This window comes from Schistocerca piceifrons, chromosome 7 (assembly GCF_021461385.2).
Source record: "Schistocerca piceifrons isolate TAMUIC-IGC-003096 chromosome 7, iqSchPice1.1, whole genome shotgun sequence".
NCBI lineage: Eukaryota > Metazoa > Arthropoda > Insecta > Orthoptera > Acrididae > Schistocerca > Schistocerca piceifrons.
The window spans coordinates 452,346,279-452,353,186 of NC_060144.1; the positions used below are offsets into that span (position 1 = coordinate 452,346,279).

At 47.8% G+C, this 6,908-nt stretch overlaps 1 non-coding gene across 1 annotated transcript; it reads left to right on the top strand.

Moving 5' to 3' along the window:
- The first annotated feature begins 6,539 nt into the window (after positions 1-6,539).
- Positions 6,540-6,614, top strand: Trnas-cga. The gene has a single exon. It is a non-coding gene; the product is annotated as a tRNA-Ser (tRNA).
- Positions 6,615-6,908: the final 294 nt, after the last annotated feature.

The following is a 6,908-nucleotide window of genomic DNA, read 5'->3' on the forward strand; positions in this document are numbered from 1 at the left end:
AGGTACATTTCAATTTCTCGGACGAATGCATTTCGAATTACGTATTCTCTTGGAATATGTTGGAAATTTTGCTAAAGCAATGTAGCAAGCACTGATCTAAATAAATTATTATTACTACTAGCTGAGTACCCGGAGTTGCCTGGGTACGTATTTGTTCCAGTCTTCTCTTAGTCCAACTCTTCTTTCCTCCTCTCTCTCTGTCCAACCATCATTTACCCCCCTCTCTCCATTTCCTCCACCCCCAGCTCTCTGTCACCTCATTCTGTTTCCTTTCTCTGGTTATCTATTCCTCCCCCCCCCCCCCCCCCCGACTCGGTCCGTTTCTTCCTCTGTCTTTCTCTATCCATCTCCTCCTCTTCCCTCTCTCTGTCCTTTTGCTCCTTCTTCCTCACTACTCATCTCCTTCTTCCCCTTCGCTGCCTGTCCATCTCCGCCTACCTCTTTCCTCTCCACGTTATCATGCTCACCCCAATACGACACTGGTCGTTTTTACCCTGCAGAATGTCTTTCCAGATCGTAACTAATTTGAGTTCCAAATTTGGCTGAAATCGTTGCAGGGGTTTAGGATGAGTCGTTTTCCGGTGGATTTACCCGCATGCGAAATATATTTAACATACTTCACGTTTATTCATACATACATTTGATGTGCATTTCTAGCGAATTTCACCCAGCAGTTTCATTTTCATGCAGCTCAATGTTTATGACGTCGTATCTTAGAATGTGCTGAACAAATATGTAATTTTGCAGGTATATCCAGTGGTATATGTAGCTGCTGGCTGCGACGTCAATTTTGAATTGAGTTAGTAGTAAAGAAGTAATAAATTAAAGCGTTATACATGATGCGGCAGTTTTTCACACATCTCACTGTATATTACATCATATCTCGTGAACAATGTGTAGCACAAGGTATATTTTTGTAGGTGCATTAGCGGTGTACAAGGACACCGTTTGCGAAATGTGTTGGAGGTACTGTCAGTGCAACAAAGTAAGAAATTTAATCGTCCTACGTGATGCAGCAGTATTTCACGGATCTCAGAGTTTATGACGTATTACCTCCTCAACTACGTGTCGTGTAACGATATAATTTTTTTGATGTTCAGATGGTTCAAATGGCTCTGAGCACTATGGGACTTAACATCTGTGGTCATCAGTCCCCTAGAACTTATAACTACCTAAACCTAACTAACCTAAGGACATCACACACATCCATGTCCGAGGCAGGATTCGAACCTGCGACCGCAGCGGTCACACGGATCCAGGCTGAAGCGCCTAGAACCGCACGGCCACACCGGCCGGCTTTGTTGGTGTATTCAGTGGTATATGTGTACACTGTCTGAAAAGTTTGTCGCGAATGCAGTTAGTAATTAAGAACTAATAAATTGAAGCGTCGTGCTTCACGTGGCAGTTTTAGTGCACGAACAATGGAAAGTAGTAAGCGACAAACTTTTCTACTTTCATCATTTTGTGGAGGTCGACGGCGAGAAAAAGCTTCGTAAAGATGTGAAATCATGTGTAAAGTTTTTTCCAGGTCACTAAGTGGTATCATGTCTCATTCTCAGATACTGGATGACCAAACTCGTAGGCGACATTGCTTTTCACCTCCACCCCCACTCTTCGATAAGGTAGTTTTCTAGACAGCTGAAGATATGTGTGCCAAATTTGGTTGAAGTGTGCCCAGTAGTTTGGGAGGAGATGTGGAACAAACATCTACTTTTATAGTACGTATGGATGTAACATTACACTCGCCTCTGTAGCCGAGACGCGTAATGCACGCCTCTGTGAGGCGCATCGATTCGGAAGTAAGCCGGTTCGAAACGTGGGTGGGAAAATTTTTATTGGCTAATATTGGCCGGTAAGGTGTGGAAACGATGGAGCGTAATGTTACTGATCACCGGTGTTTGCGCCAATGCCCTGGATTAAATTACAAAACTCACCACATTTTCTCATGGAGTGAGGCCATCTTACAGCTAGCTGTTGATCCGTCCGTCAGATGGGGGCGTTTAGCTTGCCCAAACCATTCACTCGAATTCTCCAGAACGTTCTTCAAACACATCGCGAAAAATTGTCGCCCGCTGAGATGGTGCTTTTTCATCCATAAAAGGTCCATCGCTGTTTGGGAACAAATGGTCTCCAAGTGGTCGAGCAGAACCATTTCCTGTCAATGATCGGTTCAAGTGGAACAGAGTACTGAGTCCGTCCATGTAAACTCAGTCCACTGAATTACGGAGACTAGCACAGTGGCTTGTTGGCAACTTGAGTCCATTGTTTCGTTGGGTCTGCGCCATACTCGAACCCTACCATCAGCTCAAAACCAACTGAAATCAGGACTATCTTATCAGGCCACGTTTTTCTAGCCGTCTAGGGACCAACCCATATGGTCACGAATCTAGGAGAGGCGCTCCAGGCTATTTGCTGTTAGCAAACGAACTCGCGTCAGTTGTCTGCTGCCATAACCCATCAACGACAGGTTTCAAGTCACTATGCAAGCGCATACGGTCGTCGTACGCCCCACATTGATTTCTGCGGTTACTTCGCGCAGGCGAGCACATTGGGCCTTCGTGGCTTATTTGGACGGAGTTTATTTTTAGTTTTTAGTTCACCCAGTGTCGCTTGTCTGTTGGTACCGGCAACTCGGCGCAAACGCTGCTCCTCTCGCTCGTTAAGTGGAGGCCGTTTGCCAGATGCGTTGTCCATGTTGAGAGGTAATGCCTAAAATATAGTATTCTCGGAACGCTCTTCACATTAGGGATCTCGGAATATTGAATTTCCCAACGATTTCCGGAATGGAATGAGCCTTGCGTCTAGCTCCAACAACCATTTCGAGTCTCTTAATACCCGCCATGCGGCCATAATCACGTCGAAAACCTTTTCATATGAATCACCTGAGTGGAAATGACAGCTGCGTCAATGTACTGCTCTTTTATACACTACTGGCCATTAAAATTGCTACACCAAGAAGAAATGCAGATGATAAACGGGTATTCATTGGACAAATATATTACACTAGAAATGACGTGTGATTACATTTTCACGCAATTTGGGTGCATAGATCCTGAGAAATCAGTACCCAGAACAACCACCTCTGGCCGTAATAACGGCCTTGATACGCCTGGGCATTTAGTCAAACAGAGCTTGGATGGCGTGTACAGGTACAGCTGCCCATACAGCTTCAACACGATACGACAGTTCATCAAGAGTAGTTCAAAATGGTTCATATGGCTCTGAGCACTATCGGACTTAACATCTGTGGTCACCAGTCCCCTACAACTTAGGACTACTTAAACCTAACTAACCTAAGGACATCACACACATCCATGCCCGAGGCAAGATTCGAACCTGCGACCGTAGCGGTCACGCGGTTCCAGATTGAAGCGCCTAGAACCCCACGGCCACCACGGCCGGCATTAAAAGTAGTGACTGGCGTATTGTGACGAGCCAGTTGCTCGGACACCATAGACCAGACGTATTCAATTGGTGAGAGATCTGGAGAATGTGCTGGCCAGGGCAGCAGTCGAACATTTTCTGTATCCACAAAGGTCAGTACAGGACCTGCAACATGCAGTCGTGCATTATCCTGCTGAAATGTAGGGTTTCGCAGGGATCGAATGAAGGGTAGAGCCACGGGTCGTAACACATCTGAAATGTAACGTCCACTGTTCAAAGTGCCGTCAATGCAAACAAGAGTTGACCGAGACGTGTACCCAATGGCACCTCATACCATCACGCAGGGTGATACGCCAGTATGGCGACGACGAATAAACGCTTCCAATGTGCGTTCGCCGTGATGTCGCCAACACGGATGCGACCATCATGATGCTGTAAACAGAACCTGGATTTATCCGAAAAAATGACGTTTTGTCATTCGTGCACCCAGGTCTCTGATGCAGCGTCAAGCGTAACCGCAGCCATGGTCTCCGAGCTGATACTCCATGCTGCTGCATACGTCGTCGTCGAACTGTTCGAGCAGATGGTTGTTGTCTTGCACATGGCCCCATCTGTTGACTCAGGGATCGAGACGTGGCTGCACGATCCGTTACAGCCATGCGGATAAGATGCCTGTCATCTCGACTGCTAGTGATACGAGGCCGTTGGGATCCAGCACGGCTTCGGTATTACCCTCCTCAACCCACCGATTCCATATTCTGCTAACAGTCATTGAATTTCGACCAGCACGAGCAGCGATGTCGCGATACGATAAACCGCAATCGCGATAGGCTACAATCCGACCTTTATCAAAGTCGGAAACGTAATGATACCCATTTCTCCTCCTTACACGAGGCATCACAACAACGTTTGACCAGGCAACGCCGGTCAACTGGTGTTTGTGTATGAGAAATCGATTGGAAACTTTCCTCACGTCAGCACGCTGTAGGTGTCGCCACCGGCGCCAACCTTGTGTGAATGCTCTGAAAAGTTAATCATTTGCATATCACAGCATCTGCTTCCTGTCGGTTAAATTTCACGTCTGTAGCACGTCATCTTCGTGGTCTAGCAATTTTAATGGCCAGTAGTGTTCCTTGCATACACCATACCACCGCCATCTCTATACGTGCGTATGTCACCTATGTAAGTTGCCGGCGTTACCGGCCTCCTCTAGCTGCCTGGTGGAGGCCTCTGATTCCCTACCCCGCCGCCTATAGTTTCGATTATAGCGGGACCCGGAGAGGAGCGGCCGGTTCCTCTGCCGCTGTGTCGGCGCCCAGCTGTGTCCACCTGCGAGGCGGCGGCTATCAAAGGCGCGCCCAACAGGTTCCCGCCGCGGCTGGATTCACTTTCTAACTGTCCGGCGCGGCCGTGTATCGGGTGCCCGGGCGCTCGCCATCGGACCGCCGGCCCCCAAAGCACCTCCACTCGCCGCCTCATTAGCATACGCTACGCTGCCCCCTCTTAACACGTGTTCGGCCAGCTTTTCACAAATTCTACCGGCAGGGGCAGTTTCACCGGAAGCTTATGCCAGCGCAAAGTACCCAATGCCGGGCTATCTGACCACTGAGCTCCCGCGCGTAGTCTTTCATACGCTATGTAACAAGGGCTTCGAATCTTGTTTTATCCATTTATTTCTCGGCACGAAGAAGGTGTCGGGACGGAGGGCGTCATGGCGGGGGTTGGAACACTTGCACGGAGTGACAACTGCAACATGTGACAGTCGCACGGAGACCGGGGCTCTTGCCGGGCTAACACGCTTTTCTCGGGTACAGGCGCACTAACATGGGAACTTCGCCATAACACCCCCCTCAGATTTAGTTATAAGTTAGCACAGTGGATAGGACTTGAAAAACTGAACACAGATTAATCGAGAAAACATGAAGAAGTTGTGTGGAACTGCAATGGAATAAGCAAAACGTACAAACTGGGTAGTCCATGGAAAGATAAGCAACATCAAGGATAGCGTGAGTTCGGGAGCGCCGTAGTCCCGTGGTTAGAGTGAGCAGCTGCGGAACGAGAGATCCTTGGTTCAAGTCTACCCTCGAATGAAAATTTTAATTTTTTATTATCTGACAAACTCTTAGGTTTTTATCACTTTTTTCGGAGTGATTATCACTTCCACAAGAAAACCTAAATCGGGCATGGTAGAAGAATTTTTTTACCCATTCGCCAAGTGTACAAGTTAGGTGGGTCGACAACATATTCCTGTCATGTGACGCACATGCCGTCACCATTGTCGTATAGAATACATCAGACGTGTTCTCCTGTGGAGGAATCGGTTGACCTATGACCTTGCCATCAAATGTTTTCGGTTCCCATTGGAGAGGCACGTCCTTTCGTCTACTAATCACACGGTTTTGCGGTGCGGTCGCAAAACACTTATTACAGTGAACAGAGACGTCAATGAACGAACGGACAGATCATAACTTTGCGAAAATAAAAAAAAGTAAACTTTTCACGCGAGAGAAGACTTGAACCTAGGACTTCTCCCTCCGCAGCTGCTCACGCTAACCACGGGACCACGGCGCTCCTCAGCTCATATTATCCTTGATGTTGCCTATCTTGGTCATGGACTACTCAGTTTGTATATTTTGCTTATTTTTTTCATAGTTCCACACAACTTCTTCCTGTTTTCTCGATTCATCTGTGTTCAGTTTCTCAAGGCTTATCCACTGTGCCAACTTATAACTAAATATGGGGGGGGGGGGGGATGCGATGGGGAGGTTCCCTTCTAAGAAGTCCAGCAGTTCAGCGCGGCTACTCTGCAGCGGAGTGTGCGCTGATATGAAACTTACTTGCAGATCAAAACTATGTGCCGGACCGATTCAGATGTAGAGCACTTGTCCGCGAAAGGCAAAAGTCCCGATTTCGAGTCTCGGTCCGGCACATAGTTTTGATCTGCATTTAAGTTTCGTATCAGCGCACACTCTGCTGCAGGGTGGAAATCTCATTCTGGAAACATCCCCCAGGCTGTGGCTAAGCCATGTCTCCGCAGTATCCTTTCTTTCAGGAGTGCTAGTTCTGCAAGGTTCGCAGGAGAGCTTCTGTAAAGTTTGGAAGGTAGGAGACGAGATACTGGCAGAAGTAAAGCTGTGAGGACGGGGCGTGAGTCGTGCTTGGGTAGCTCAGTTGGTAGAGCACTTGCCCGCGAAAGGCAAAGGTCCCGAGTTCGAGTCTCGGCCCAGCACACAGTTTTAATCTGCCAGGAATTTTCATAACAGCGCACACTCCGCTGCAGAGTGAAAATCTCATTCTGCCTATTGAAATTCATCGACGAATGTAGGTTCAGTACGGTGATGCATATTTGTCATAGCAGCAAGTCTACGAATGGAGCAGGAAGTTCGCAAATGGTGTGACTTCAGTGGAAGATGCTCCTCGTCCAGGTCAGGCACAACGAGTTGTGACTGCACAGAACACTGCAGCAGTTGAAGCCGTAATGAAAGAAAACCGCCGGGTAACACTGAATGACATTGCAGCATGTT